Genomic DNA, 16,458 nt, shown 5'->3' with positions numbered 1-16,458 from the left:
ATTTATTTATTTATTTATTTATTTTTAATCAATCAACATAATGCATACATTTATATTACAAAGGAAATAATGCTGTTAATGAGATTTCCTCATATCCTCCCCTATTTATCTGAGACTGAAATGCTGAGCATAAACAGGAAATTACTCTTTACATACAGAACATTGGGTCTTAAACAGCATCTTTATTTCATTTGAAAGGTATTTTAAAGACATTTTGAATTATTTTTACTTTAAAAAATATACAAGTATGTGTTGAATTTTACATTGATGGAAACATACACCACTCAATCACATTACTTCCTGCATTTTTACACATTTACATTTTCTATAAACATTTAAAAAGACTCATTTGGATTGCAATTTCATCCTAGAGCTGCAACTAATGATTTTGTTTCATGATCGATTCATCTGCCCGTTATTTTTCTCAAATAAATGTCATAAAATAGTGAAAATGGTCCCTGATCAACAGTCCAAAACTCAAAATGTTCAGTTTACTACCATGGAAAACTAATAAAACCAGCAAATAATCACTTATGAGAAGCTGGAGCCAGAAAAGTTTTGGCATTTTTCCTCAAAAAAACTTATTTGATTGATGATTTACTATTAAATTGTTGCTGATAACTTTCCTGATGATTGACTCTATAAATCTATAAATCCACCATTTGTTTCAGCTCTGCAGAGCACGTAAATTAAATCCATAACAACATTTTTTTTGCTCTTTTTAGCCCCAATATAACCGCTCAGCTTCTGTGTCGCTGCCCACATCAGGAGAGAAATGCATTCATTTGTAATTATCAGTGGTGATCTGGTATCAGGTGCACAGCACATGCCGGGCTTCAGGCTTCCACCAGCAGCAAGCAGACTGAAAAATAAACTGGGAAAGCCTTCCTGTGAACGTATCAGCAGCTCTCTGCCAGCTGCCTGTCTGGAATAAACAAACACAGGCTTATTTGTTGCAGGCGGAAATAGGCAGAATCAAACTCTATGCCGCTTATTAAAAAGCTCTGCTAATCTTTCGTAGAGCACACATTTCTCTGAGATAAAGACCACCAAATTAATTACCGGTTAATTATCACTTCTCACACTGCTCATACGAAAGAGGACAATGGAGTCTTTTTCCCTCCTTTTTTGGTCCCGCTCCTCCCCCGTACATAGGTTTTCCTCTCTTCCATGCCCTGATAAAGTGTTTATTTATTCCTACAGTATATTTGGCACACGCAACCTTTTTCCCTGCTACCTCTGGAGCATCTGCACTTGAGCATGCTGGGAGAGAAAGAGGAAATATGATTTGAATGCAAATCAGTGATGTAAACACAGACAAGCAGCAACATGTTATGTTGATTATGGAATAATATTCAAATAGAGCATATTCAAGAGGAGAAAAAAAAATCCGAATAATCACTTCAGTGAAACTGTCAGTGAGGAAACAAAGAGGAGGCACATTTACAGTAAATAGTGAGATGACTGTCGTTATCCTTTCGTCCTTTCACGCGACAACATGATCAAAATGTAATGTTTAAATTATGGAAATCTTTCTTTGAGCATTGTGCAGTTTTTTTTTTGGAAGGTGGACCTGTGTCTTGAAGCAGCTGCTTTGAATCTTCACACTGGCAGCCAATGGCACAGAATGAATCATGCTACTTTTTGGCAAGACTACTTCCAGCCTCCTTGAGAAAAGGGGGTGACACGATACTGTAGTTTAGATAAATCTGATGATATTCTATACTTTTTTACTGCCAACAAGCTCTGAAAAAACAACAACAAAGCCAACAGGTATTGTCTGTGTTTTAATATATCTTCTTCCTCTTTGCCATAGAGCTTCATTGTTGTCCAAAAACAATGAAAAACACATCAATGAGCTTCAACGCTGCACTGGTTGACATGTTCCTTTATTACTATGAACACACACACCGTGGTTTATTTTGACTCAATCCCTCACACACTGTCCTGCTGCCTGAAATACTCACTGGAGGACCAAAATGTGGATTCATCCGCCACTGAAAATAGTCCCCAACAAATACACCATTCCCTCCTTTTTTCTTTGTTATAAGCAACAGTGTGCAGCTGTTTAGTTTGTTTTTAAGGATTTACATCTTCAGCCGGAACCAATAGGCTTCGGGGTGAGAGCCACAAAAGTAGTGTAGGAAGAGAAATGGACTAACATTTGGTCTTTTCATGGGACCTGTTGGCAATAACAAAACTATATAGAATATTACCTGTTTTATCCTTTAAATTAAAAAAAACCCAAATAGTCATCAAGTGTTAATAGTTGGCCTTAAGTCAGCTGTCATTGTGTGTGCAACTAAAACCTTCTATTGACAACAATGCATGACTTTTTTGCTCAGTAGCCAAGGTCCAAAACTCATCATGCTGTAAACTTTAATCCTCCTGCTGGTGAGCTTATTGCTTCTATCTAGCTATGACTAGCACAACGTTTAAACACTTATATTACTTTTAAAATCTGCCTTATGTGCTCTAGGTGGGCTGTTTTCTTTGAATAGCCTGTATGAGAACAATCCCTTTCTAATAGATAGGTGATGAGGAGACTGCAAGACTTTTTAAAGGTAAAAGTGAGTGAGGTTTTGCAGTGTTTGGTTTAAAAGAAAGTCTGCAATGACTGTGAAACTAAATTATTTCGCTGTGAATTTTCCTTGATAATATTTGACTAATTTGACTGAAAAGAACCTCCTCATGCCGCCTGGCCGAAGTGTCCGATGATTTAAAAGTTTACCTGCAAAAGCTGAACCTTGGATTAACTTGTATATTACGCCAAAGGCTCCTGGACAACTGAACAGATTTTTATTTATCTACATCAATATGTTATCTTCAAGGTGTTCTTCTTTATCAGTTCATCATTCAAGGTAAAAATGTATCCCAACACATGCAAGAGCACAGGATGTTTCCAGTTGGATGTGAATTGTATAGACGCTGGTGAGTGTCAGTGTCGCTGCCCGCTTTCATTTCACCTCAGCGGTCAGAGCGGCGTTGTCAGCCTCCCTGGCAGCAGTTAAAGGCACGGCAGGAAGAGACACACACACACACACACACACACACACACACACACACACACAGACGGTTGGATTGTTTTCTGAAATCTGGCAGATTGGAGTTTTGCCTCTCACCACGTCAGCCTAACAGTTAATGACAAATCAGTGATGAGGTCACAGGTCACATCAAACGTGGCAGCGGGCGAAGACGAGCTAATTAAGTTGATCTCTAAGTACTTACTGTAGTGCACCAGTCAGTTTCTCCTTTGCATCAAGACAATCAAAACCAAATTGGAGCACACAGAGCAGGGGGCCACGTGGGACTTGCATACATTAAAAAAAAATATTTAAAAAATTGTTTTCTGCAGTGTTACAGTAATTACACGTCTATATGTTTATTTCACAGTCTGATCCCATTCTCCCTCCTCCTATAAAATCAGGCACACTGAGGTAGAGCAGACAACTAGATGGAGTTGAGTTTGAGAGTCTGGGTTTACATTTGTTATATGAGAGAGAAAGTGTATTTAGCACATTTATACATTATTGCTAGAGGTGGGAGACATGGACAGATATCATATCCTATCTCATTTTTTCAGGCAGGATCATAATCTACTATCTTATCTGGATTCTTTGATTCTTTTTTCATGTTTTCATGGTTTTTAAGACTATTTTGCAAGTTACTAAACACTACTCAAGATTCAAAGATTCTTTATTGTCTATCGCATAATGATAGGAATTCGTCTTAGTTTATAGACTCACAAACAACATAAAACGTACACCCACGAAAGACTCACATAAAATTACATTAAAACACAACGATTCAATAAATAACTAAGTGTGCAAAGCTGCATTAAAAAGTAGTGACAGTCTATTTGGCCTTGTTTAAAATGGATATTGTAGTGTTAAAGCAAATAGTAAAACTAATATAATTTCACAGCTGAAAATCAAACAGTTGATGTTGTGCAGAAGTGTTAGTGTGTTGTTTCGGATTACTAGCGGGATGTGCACTATTTAAGAAAAAGGCACTGATGCATTGCACCAGAGCTGATGACATGGCTTTCTTGCAGCATGACGGAAGTTGGTGCTACCAGTTAGCATGTGAGCTAACTGCCAAACGGTGGCGTTTTACCTGCAGCCCAGCTGTCAGTTTAACATGTATGCAGCAGGTGAGCTTCCTAGCAAGGCATTACAGCTGCTGCAGATTCTAACAAATATGCTACCAAGCATCAAATCTGTGAGCTAACTGGTGAGCTGGTGACGTGACGATGCTCAGACAGGTGGCCGGCTTTCAGCAAGGCCTAAAAAAAGAATCTGCTTTCATAGCATTTACTGTTTAAAAACAAACAGCTTTGTCTCCAGATGTGAACCATGCAGATAATTTGCTCTGCTGTGAGCTCGTTTTTACCCGAGGTTCCTTGACACTGGAGGTCATTTTCTCCACCAGACTGAAGATGTGGCACGAGGCGCTCACCATGTTGATGCTGTTACCCGTTAGCCTCCTGCTAGCAGATTGTTCTCCATCACAGAGCTGAACTGATACAATGTGCACTGTAGCAAAAATACTAACCTTCTCTCTTTAAAGGCAGATTGCAGAGACATTTTAATTATTCAAGATCTAATATTGTCACATCACATATCCCCAAATTATTTTACTTTTCAGTTCTGTTTGCCTCAGCCAGTCAACCAGAAATTATATACAAGGTATCTTGATAGATATTCTGGTTTTGTCTAATATTCATCATGTCTAATAGTCATCAACTTTAGGTCCACCCCACATCTAGTGTCATGATGAAACAAGTTAAACCACTAAAATAAAATTACACCCTGAAAGCCATTTAATTAAAATATTTAAAGAGCCACTGTGTGGGATTTAGTGACATCTAGTGGTGATGTGGCATATTGCAACTAATTAAATAACACTCCCTCTCCCCGTCACCTTCCAATAAAAACAATGTTGGTATTGTAAGGACAACAATTCTTATTTTCAGATGATTATACACTAATTAAAATATACTTATGAAGATTATACTCCATTTCTGCCAAGTCTGGTTCACTAGATGCTACTAAATTCTAAACTATGCACAAATTTGTGTTTTGACCATTGTTACTTTACTCATATTTTTGAGCTTGTCTGTGCAGAATGATATATGTGCAGAGTTTGTTTTCACATTCATCTGCTGAAAGAGGAAAAGTTTCTCTGAGTTCGCCTTAAAATCTAAGTTTAAGGCGTGTACCTACGAGCATGATTTATGATATCACAACTAGTCCGGAAGCCAATTGCGGCCCACTATGCAACTTATATAAGTGTGTTGTGGTAACTTGAAGCCTCAAGTGCACAAACACTGAGAATGGACTTTTCAGTATAGTAGTCCTGTGTCCAGCAGGGAAGCTCCTGAAATGAAATATACAGTATTTTATATATTCATAGATTCACAATCTTTCACAACGTAGAAAGAGTAAGAAATTTAACTTTTCTATGTAAAAAAAAAACACATCAAAAACACAAATTATTATTCAAGATCAGCAGATTATTTTGTCTTAAAGCATGTCTGGAGGGGGGCTTTGAACACATAACGTAAGGAAAAAGAAAACATGAGATATAAAAACACAAAAAAGATAGATAGATAGATATTTCATTCATCCCTTTAGGGAAATTCAGAAAATCCTGAGTGAAGCATCTATACTGGAGATACTTAGATGAAGCAACTTTTATATCCTCCTATTTTTCTCCTCATTCCTCGTAACCAAACTGCTAAACTGGACACAGCTGCTATATCTCTGCTAGCAGTACATGCTAAATGCCCTCTTGGTATTTTTTGGCACACTAGTAGCTGCCACTGCAGGTGTGAATTTGCAGAGCTGTATTAATAAAGTGCTTCAGACCCGTTCAACAAACCTTTCTTTGCAGATTGTAAAATAATAAAAATGTTGTACCTGCAGCTTAAATGCTTGTTGCCCTCTAGAAGCGGAGGTAAACAGAGGTAGCGGTGTGTTTTGGGGGGCTCTCTGTGCAGTGCAGGTATATACGGACACGATGATAAGAGCGGGGACGCCATGGAGACCCGGCACAAATGAAAGGCTAAGTAAGGCAGGCAGGCGATCTTGTCATCACATTAGCCCGGCCTCATTGTAATTGTGAGGCTGCTGCTGTCAGCCCCGGTGCAGCACAGAGCTCCGAGTCAGAGCCGGAGCCAGCGCCCCGGATAAAGTGCTTCGCCGACTGGAGATAATTGAAAATCCAAAAAGACTCAGGCTAATTTGATTACGCCAGGCAATCACTGAATTGTTCCCATTATTAAAGGGATTTGATTATGACATGAAGTCAAGTAATTATTGGTGCCGAAACTGCAGGAGCTGTCCCTTCAGATGAGGGCCACTGCTGGAGGGGAACAATGGTCCCTGTGTGTGCAGGGATGGTGACAAGAGTGTGAGCAGTCAGGTAATTTATGTTCAAACGAAATTAAAGAGAAACAAAATCACTGAATGTCAGTCGTAATAGTCCTTTAATCTAACCTCATAAAGTGATCCTTCTCAGATTTGGCGGAGAGGAAATGTGTTGATCCCACTTTATTGTTGAAATGATTTGAGATATATTCACACTTCAGCTCATAATGAAGAGCAAGAAGAAAAAAAGCATTTGAATTGTTTTAAGTTCAAACCCAGAAATCCTGTAAAATGATGTAAGGATCACATATTAGCAGTCATGTTGAAGATTTTTTTATGTGACTTTCTTTCTCTGCAGTCATATCAAATGTCCCATTGTGCAAAAAAACTGAATTTGAAGATTCAATCAGTTTGTTTGGGTTCTTCCACCGCCACCATACAGGTGTGAAGTGATGTAAAAACTGGAAAATAGTCTCCATTAAAGTGATCATCAGCTGTGAGATAAAGTTAAAACTGCAGCTGGAATAAATGAAACAATAAAACTACAGTGCTGCTCAGCCCGACGTATATTACATTTGTGACAACGACAACAGCAACAACAACAACAACAGTATGGCTTTGAAAGGCAGGTGTTTTTTTTTTTAATGGACTTTCCAGAACAATGGGAGCAGAAGCAAAAAACCTGCAGCCAAACAGTCTGTCGTGCAGTTTCTGAAATACATTGTCAGGTTTCAACTTTTTTCCCCCAGGTTTTAATGGCAGTAAGAGAGAGAAAGAAAGAGAAAAAAAAAAGTCAAATTGCAGCAGTTTTAGCCTTTCACTTTTGATTCATCACTTTCTGAGGACGAGGCGGCCCTCCCGACAGCGGAGTATAATTTGGGCAAATAGAGTGAAACTACAGCGTCTCACTTATGGGACGAGGAGGAGAGGGAGGGGGGGTGGGGGGGGGGGGGGGGAGCTCTTCTCTGTTTCTGCCCCACTTAAGTGATTTAGGTTGATGGGCTGGCTGTGTTTGCGTGATGTGTTTCTTTTTTTTTTTTTTGGCTTCAAACACCAACTCATCTGTGTTTACTTGCACAAGATGTTTCCAAGCAGAGACAGGTAAAAAAAAAAAAAAAAAAAAAAAAAAGGAAAGTTCAATAGTTCGACATGCTCATCATTCTCACCGTTTCTCCACTTTTTTTCTGCCCGCTGATTTAAATATCAGCTGAATTCACTGAACAGTCCCATTAAGGCCAGAGACAAGTCGTGTGTAATGTATGCCCCCTCATGCAGCTCCCTCATATTTGCCACACACACACCGCCTTCCTCTCTGCCTTTCGGCGCTAAATTCATATGAGGGATTAAGAATCCTTTGTCACTGGACCCCATTGACATTTGAGTGAGCATTAGTGAAATTATAACTGCATCTGGACAATATCCAGCCACGTTTTGCTCCCGATGTGACGATGGGCTTGAGGAGTTGGTGGTGGTGGTGGTGGTGGGGAAGCGGAGGGGGGATGTAGCCACACAGTGCAACCAGAAGGGAGCAGTCTTGTTCCTGGGAGTGTGTGTGTGTGTGTGTGAGTGATTTTGTGTGTGTTTGTGAGTCTTTGTCTGCGCTGTACAGTACAGTACGTACACTCATGCACACACACACACACACACAGAGGGGTATGCAGAGATGAGAGTGTGGAAGTGTGAAACAGTGATTTTGTCCCTTTTGTATCTCAGAGAGCTGCGCCCTTAGTTCTGCTTGGATGGAGGTATGAAGAGTCACAGTGGGGGAAAAAAAAAAGGCACAGCTCTCTTTAAGGCAGGCTTTACCCACTCGAGTGTCCCCATTTGAGACACAGTGCCCAGCTTATCCCCAAAAGCACCTTTGACTAGGCCAGCTTCACTCTGTTCCCCCACTTAGAGAAAAAATAAAATAAAATATGAGAAAAAAAAACCCCCAAATAAACCGCACACCCCACCCTGTTGGCCCCTGCACGAAGAGTGTGGGCAACCAGATCGGCAGAGATGACTCATCCGCAGCCTCCCTTTCCCTCCTCTTTTCCTCCTCTATCTCTCTCTCCTTTAACCAAATTTGAAAGTGACTGTGTTTGTAATTCACCTCTGCGCTTGAATAAAGCTGCCCTCCCATCCAAAATGAGCTTTATATACTGTAGATGTGTGATGGCTGTTTGTGCTCCCCCACCCCACCCACCCCCCCACCAGTCCGTAGTGGCAGCAATAGAACACGAGTGGTTTGAGGTTTATTTATTTATGCCTTTCAGGCTCTCCTTTCCTCTTCATTTTGGGGCTAAGAAATTGCAAGCAAGTGCCGCTGAGGCTGCAGAGATTAGGTTAGCATTGATTGCTTTATTGGTGTGGTTGGATTGTTTCGTATCTGGGAACATTTGATGTAAGCACAGACATTTGTCTTGTCTCGTGCTGTCTCTGTTTCATCGAAAGATAATTCATTTCTCTCAGTGCGTGGGATTTATTGGTAATACAGAAACAGGGGGAGCAAATGCTTCTTGTTATGTACTATGTGTGTGTGTGTGTGTGTGTTTTTTTTTTTTTTTTAATGACAAATGGAGATATAAGTCCAATCTTTGGCCTTTGCTATTATCACTCTAAATGGAGCTGTTGCAAGTAATGTTCCAATTTTAATCAACACCTAATTACATCCAATAATGCACATGTAGCTAATCGGCAATTGTAATTACTACGTAGTCCAGTCCCTGAGAAGTATGGATCTGACTCGCTTATTGGAAGCTGTGCTGCTGCAGACGTTTGGATGTACAACAGCATTGATCATAAAAGTCAATCATGACACACATTATAGTAACTTTTTTATGAGGGGCTCTGCAGTGTTATGCAATCCCTCCTCCTCAGTTTGATGCCCCTTTCTTAATTTATTGTGCTGAGCTGGTGTTATCCCCTCTAGACCTCATTGTGGATGTGTTTGAGCGCGTCAATACCATACTCTTCTGGCATCAACCATCAATAGTCCACCCATTAAAATGTGGAATTGCTTAACGCAACACAGTAAGATGCATTTCTCTGTATGGGGACGGGTATTTGCAAATAGCCCTCAGATCAATGGTCTTTTACTGCCTTCTGAAACCATTGTCTGCAAAACAATTGGAAATCTTTGGGAGAGTATGGAGGGGGCAGCACAAGAGGAGCTAGAAGAGGCGAAGCATCCCAACACAGCGGCGAATTAATTACCCTTGTGAAGAATGAAGGTCTGTGAGATTTGCTTTTTGGGCCATTATCAAGTGACACTGCGAACGATTGTTTGTCCCCTCTCTGGGTAATGTAGCCCAAACAATGGCTGGCCCAGGCCATCATATGGATCATTAGCAGCTCGCCGTGGGACCCCCGTCCTATGAAGTTGCCCTTCCGGGGGGCTGAGGGGTTGCTGGGTGCTCTCTCTATCGTTTTCTTCTACCAGGGGACAGACAGCTGACAGCCCAACAGGAGAAGACGGGCACTGGCTGGCTGGCGCTCATTAGGAATGGATGCACTTGAGTTGGGTCATCACAGCAAATCCCAGCGGACGGAGTGCAGCTATTACTGTTACTGTTAGATTGCTGAGGGACACCAAAGCCCATGAAGACACCAGGGAGACAAGATGGTGCCCCCAAAAGTCCAAATAATAAATGCCAGCAGTGTGTTTTTGTGGATCGCGCTTTGCTGTTGTCGGAGAGTTTAAAATAATGAATTGCACTTAAATGGAGATTCTTCACTGTTAAACTGATATTGTTAGATCAGTATCGGTCTGTGGCATCAATAGACTTCAAGCATCATTCATATCACATGCATCCCAGAGGAGAGACATTGACTTTTCCCTTTAAAAGTTATTCGCATGGTCATATATGTACTGTAGCTCGCTTGTAAGCAAACTCCATGAGTGTGTGTTTCCCTCACTCAGAATAATGGCGTTGCTTTATGATCCATTGTGTGTTCTCCTACCCTGAGTTTGTTTTTCTGTTTTTTGACTTCTCACATTATTCTTAAACATCAGTGCAAAACTGGCCTGGAAAAATGCTTCAGGGGTTTTTTTTTTTCTTTCTGTTTGGAACTGACAAGAAAACCTAATGGTTACTGGATCATGAATGTTTTGTTTGCTCTGTTGCACTTTGTTGTTGTCTGTGCTGTCTTTATTACCATAATACTGGGCTTTATACTGCTTTCTTAGCCAGGGTTTCCTTGAAAAGTAGTTGTTTTTTATCTGTTTAAATATAGGCCTAAATGTAACTGGATACCCAACTAAGTCATAGCTGTGTGAAAGTAAGTCTGAAATCAAATGTGTTTGTTTTTGAGCTAAATCACAGTAAATATTCCCATGTGATGTGATTTGATGTGGCATTACGTAATCATCAACATCTGGATTATTAAATGGGCAGTTTAACATCAACCCAAATATAATAGGGGTTATTTCGGGGTGGGGTTTTCTTGCCTCAACTATTGGCGTTTGAAGTATAACCTCATTTGGCCTTCTTCTTCTTTGTGAGGAAACTGATCCGAGCACAGTGAGGTTGTTTTTTTTTTTTAATTTTTAATTCTCTCACAAACGAGCAAAGATAACAAATGTCGCAATTTTAAGGCTTTTTCTACCCGCGAGGTTATATCAGCGGTAAAACAAACAGGCTAACGAAATAAATAAATAAATGAATAAAACCGTTTACCTTGAACCTGTGGTCCAATTTGTTTGTCCAAACAGACATATAATTTAATTCCAGTGCATGTTTTTGAATGTAGTGTGCATTGCAAGAGAAACACATTTCCCCAGCGAAATGGGAAAAAAAGCACAAACAAAATTGGCAAGGTGCTGATGGATTTTATGTACAGAGGATGCATAATGCCCCGTGTCAAAAAAGCAAAGTGAAATTTCCTGTTAAATATGCAAAATCCCGCTGTCTATTGAATGATAATGGCTCGGCACCTTGTCACTGGGTTGCTGACTCCGTTGGCTGCGCTTCAAAGGCCTGTTGACTAACTTTGAAAAGACCTTGTGTTTCCTGACTCTGGGCTTTCTTAGATTGGACAAATGCAGCAGAAAGAGGGGCTGTACGAGTGCCAGTCACGGCTTCCCCGAGACGCCCGAGGGATGTCAGCCTTTGAAGTGATAAAGACCCACTGTTTCCTCAAGACAGCCGTCTCAATATGGCCGAGCTCTGTGATGCGCTCATGTTTTTTAAAAAATGACCGTATTGCTCTTGCGACTGTGCCTTTCTTTTTATGGTGGGGTGGGGGGGCGGTGGGGGTCACATGCTGCATGAGTTAAACTCTTTGCAGTTTCTGTGAAGTCGAGGTTTCCGTGCTCACGGTGTGTGGACACACCTGGTGAACATACTTACTGTACTTTACTGTGCTTGGTTTGTAACCCTTAGTTCAAATAAAGAGAAATCTTATAACTGCAGCTTATTTTAAGCAAAGCAGTTTGGAGCATGACAATTGCACCATGAACTAAGCCGGGTCCAGAAGGAAATGGTTTTTTTCCAGTTTGGTGTGGAAGAACTTTACTCGCCTGCACAGAGACTTGAACTGAACCCCATCCAACCAGGGCAGATTAATCTATGTGACACAGATGTACTACAGGGCCACCTGTGTCTCCGGGGAACAAGGGTACAAATGTGCTACTGGGCCCATATTTAACCCCTCAGCCACCCACCTTCCATCTCCCATGCATTGTGTACACTTTCTCATATAGAACTTTATGTTGAAATATGCATCATTTTAACCATGCATCCATTTTCCAAACCACTTATCCTGCATAGGGTCACATGGGGGGCTAGAGCCAATCCCAGCTGTCATTGGGAGAGAGGCGAGGTACACCCTGGACATACTGACATATAGAGACAAACAACCATTAATGCTCACATTCACAATTCACACTACAGGCTATTTAGAGTCTCCAATTAACCCGAGGTGCATGTTTTTGTTTTGTGGAGATTAGAGAACGGATGCAGGCACGGGGAGAACATGCAAACTCCACACAGATTCAAACCCAGAACCCTCTTAATGTGAGGCAACACTGCACCACTGCCATGCATCATTTTAGCACAATATAAACTGATATATTGAAGTTTTTAAACCTGCATTTTGACACAAGACCCCCCCTCTATAAGCAGGTTGTGTTGATGGTTAAAATGCATATCGGGAGCAAATTTGTAGATGCAGAACAACCAGCAGACAAGTATTGAATCTGATTTTTTTGTGGCCTCTGGGGGTTTGACGAATCTTTGAGAGGTCAGTTGGCCTGGTTAGTAATCCAGTCTTGCAATCCAGCACCTTTAGGATCAATTAAGACCTCAGTATAGCTCTTGGAGAAAATGACCCATGCTCAAAAAGTCTTGGTGGAAAGCCTGAAATCAGAAGCCTGATATTAGCAGCAGGTTAATGCCCTTTGGTTCGACCAGTTCGACAACCGCAAACAAGGTGTCCACATAGTTTTGTAATTAATCATCATCATCATCATCGGGCCTCGCCACGGCAACCTGATTCCACTGAATCCAGCGTGTGTGGTGCGTTGCGTTGCGTTGCACGGCCACCAGTTGTTATGTCACATGTGTAAAGGCTTAATAAATGGTGTGCAGAGCTCCACTTCATGAAAAATGGGCTGCTCCTTGTAATCAATGCAGGAGCAACGTGAATCCGGTCGGCCATTATTCCGTCGGCCTAATCATTTGAAGAACCCCGAGACAAACTACCACCTGTGCTCTGAGCATTGATCATGGGTAGGTATTCTATTAAATCTAATAATACACTTTCTTTTGGCTAAATCACCCCGCACATTTCAATACCAAATGACTTCTGTTCATTCTATTAAAGTGGAACTACTCTCAATTATGTTTCATAGTCCTATTGTCTGATACTAATGAAGATGAAACACTTTCATTTTTCCACTTAATTAGTTCATATTTAACAAAGGTGCTGTGCCATCAGACTCCAAGGAAAGAGCGCTTTTTCTTTTTTTTCTTCGCCTCTCCTTCCCTCCCTTTCTCTTTCTTCTTTTGCCTCCTATGGCATTGAAAATAATCCCTCTGCTTTCATCCTGCTATAGAAATTGTGTGTTTTTCTTTCTTTTCTTTCTTGTTGTAAACGTCGACACTGTTTTTAATTGAATTCCTCAAAAGAATCCACCTGATCCTCCCACCACTTTTTTTTTTTTTTTTTTTTTGTTGAATGAGCTTATGCGTTGCGAATGTACTGATACTCCAGGTCCTGTTGGCAGGCAGTGCCAAGGACAGCTAATTGAAGGTGAATTGATAATGCCCCAGCTGTCTGTGTGTTGCAGCCTCATAGCCAGTCTGCTGTGCGCGTCTTTGATAAGTAATTCATCTGTTTGGCCTGGCAGCACTGCCTTGTTGCTTTCATGTCACTCTGTGTGTGTGTGTGTGTGTGTGTGTGTGTGTGTGTGTGTGTGTGTGTGTGTGTGTGTGTGTGTGTGTGTCTCTCTGTCTGTGTGTGTGTGTGTGTGTGTGTTTTCATATGTGAATATGTGAAGCCTTGGATGCTCCCTCCCCCAGGCTATGTGTCTGTAGTCATGGTCAACAGGGGGCGAATCCTCTGCTCTCTCTGCTCCTGCACTCTCGGTCTCTGGGTGGCATTATAGCACTTCATCTTTCTCTCCCAGGCTTCTTTCTAATTGGATCCACTCTCAACTTGCCAAAAAACAAAAATCCTCTGCAAGTCATCCACCTATTCCTAGCCACCAGTCTGCTCCCAGACCTCCTACTCCTGTTGCTTTAAAGCCAGCTTCTCTCCCCTCATGTGACCCCCCCCCCACACACCTCCCCGACCTTCATCCCCCGTCAACCCGCTCCACCTCTGTTGTTGCGGCACGATTCATTAACATGTTTGAGGTGGACCATCAGGCCGCGGAGCAGCATCTGAATCAATGCCCTCACCTCCCAATCTGCCCTTTATCATGTTAATATGATTTCCATTGATGGAACGCTTTTTCAAAATGGCATCCCCTCTATAGTTTTACATATTGACTTTTTAATTCATGGCCCTCAGTGCAGCATCACTCTTGTTGCGCCCGCCACTGCGAGAACGCTCCCAGATCAGAGACGGATGTTGCTTGAGTGTGGAATTGACTTCAGGGCAGTGTTTTTTTTATTTTCTTTCTCTCTCTTTTTTTTTAAATTTCCTTACTTTGTGCAACTCTGTGTGTTTGTTTGTGTGTGTTTGTGTGGGTGTCTCCAGCTCCACCTCTTTCTCTCTGATCCACTGTCTCTCCCTGATGGTGTGTGTATATTCTCTCATTAGGCCAGAGCAACACTCAACTTCAGTTTCATGTCGCTGGGGCGATGAGTAAGTTGGCTCTCAGCTAATGTTTGCAACAAAATACAACCCAGGCCTCTATAGTAATAATATTTACAGCTCCTCCTAATAGCTGGTGGAGAATTGCCTCAACCTGTAACATAGCTATATCAAGAAACAGAGAATTTGATGCCTGGTTCGAGTTATGTCGTCTAGATATATTTACATATTTAAATATATATATATATAAATTGAAGACTGAAGGATGTCTTTCTCATTGTAGCTCTTTTCTGAAAAGACTGTTAGTGAGAAGGATTAAAGGGTGTTTTGCATGTTTAATTAAAACATGTTCAAGTTTCCCACCGGTCCTGAAATTTCTGGAATATCATCTAATGAAGTGATATGAACTCCAGTCAAGGGGAGTCAGGGGATTTCTGAATTCTCTAATGAGTATTTTAAAATAGGTCGCTGTATCTTCCAGCTTGTTCAACACATTCGTTGCATTAGATGTGTTATTTTTTTTGTTTCACACAGGCCTGCTGCCTCTACACAAATCTAAACATTTTGATAAAAGCTTCATAAAAACAACATTAACAGCTGCTGGCGATGGAAACACACAAACACACAAACACACACAAACACACACAAACACACACTCGTCTCGACTTGTCAGAAAAAAAAACTTCTTTCTGGAAAGTCATGGAAAAATACATCCAGTTGAATCCGGATGTTTGTGGATTGTAACAGTCAGGATGCACGTTATAGCAAGGAAAGAGAAATGTGATTTCACTTCATCACTAACTTAATTTTATTAAATGATTTTACAGAAAATTCTGACATAATTTAATATTGAATGTCATGCTGGCGCTGCAGCAGCTCTGACAGTATGCCATTAATTGTGAGGCTGGCTGTTTGATTTTTGACTCTTTCGGTCCATATATTGAAGTTTACTTGCTTTAGACACCACGGTTGCTCCCAGTAGTGTGTGTAGATATTAGATTACATGTTTTCTGATACTGTATGAAAAGTGGAAAGCACTGAAAAGATGACACCTGCAGTTCCTTGAGTTAAAATGACAATCGGTAATAGTATCCTTTATTAGGGGGGGTGAGAAGATATAAATACAGCAAGTTGTCAATCTCTGTTTTACATGCATTTATGGATTTAGCAGGTGTTGGATGTCGGTTATAATATATATAGAAAAAGAAAAAAGAGACATTTTAAATTGTATGATTGCCACACCGCCTGACGCCTTTTAAGAGACGTCAAACAGCTGCTGTGAAATTCATCACCACCAACTGTTAGCAACAGTTGCCCGCTCATATACGAACAATTAAACGAAAATGAAATCATTGTCAGCGCACCAAGATTTGATGCACAGCGATCCAGTCATCCAATCACATGCGTCAGTCGGATCGTAAAACGTTTCAATTACAGCCGCGGCAGCAGCCAGCAGCCAGCCAATCACTTTGTCTTTGCTTTGGCATCTGACACCGAGCTTCAGCCACGTACGTCTGGGGTTCCTCGGTGGAGAGCCTCGCAGATCTATGTTGAGCTCACTGATTAAGCAATGGCTCTTCTCTCCATTTCAAATGACAAGCTGCCAGGGACTTTGGTTTTAAATTGTGCAATTAGTGATCTGGCATGCTTTGCTTGGCTTCAGTCAGACTCAAATCCCAGTCCAGGGCCTTCGCCGAAGCACAGTCGACAACACATACTCCAGAAGCATTTGTCAGACAAATTCATCTGAGCCTCCACTTCCACTTTGCTCTCTGAGCACACTAACCTCTCTCAAATGTCAGCCAGGGTATTTACCGTTTCACCGGTGGGTAAACAGCAGTGA

General features: G+C 41.1%; 1 protein-coding gene across 1 annotated transcript in view; it reads right to left on the bottom strand.

Annotated features, from left to right (window-relative positions):
• The window catches only part of LOC133999458 (small integral membrane protein 36-like), a 370,942-nt gene that overhangs the window by 353,721 nt on the left and 763 nt on the right, over window positions 1-16,458 (bottom strand). The window lies entirely within an intron of this gene.

Source organism: Scomber scombrus, chromosome 18 (assembly GCF_963691925.1).
Source record: "Scomber scombrus chromosome 18, fScoSco1.1, whole genome shotgun sequence".
In the NCBI taxonomy this organism is placed as follows: Eukaryota; Metazoa; Chordata; class Actinopteri; order Scombriformes; family Scombridae; genus Scomber; species Scomber scombrus.
Note: the sequence above shows the minus strand (reverse complement) of the source record. Positions and strands in the feature narration are given on the sequence as shown.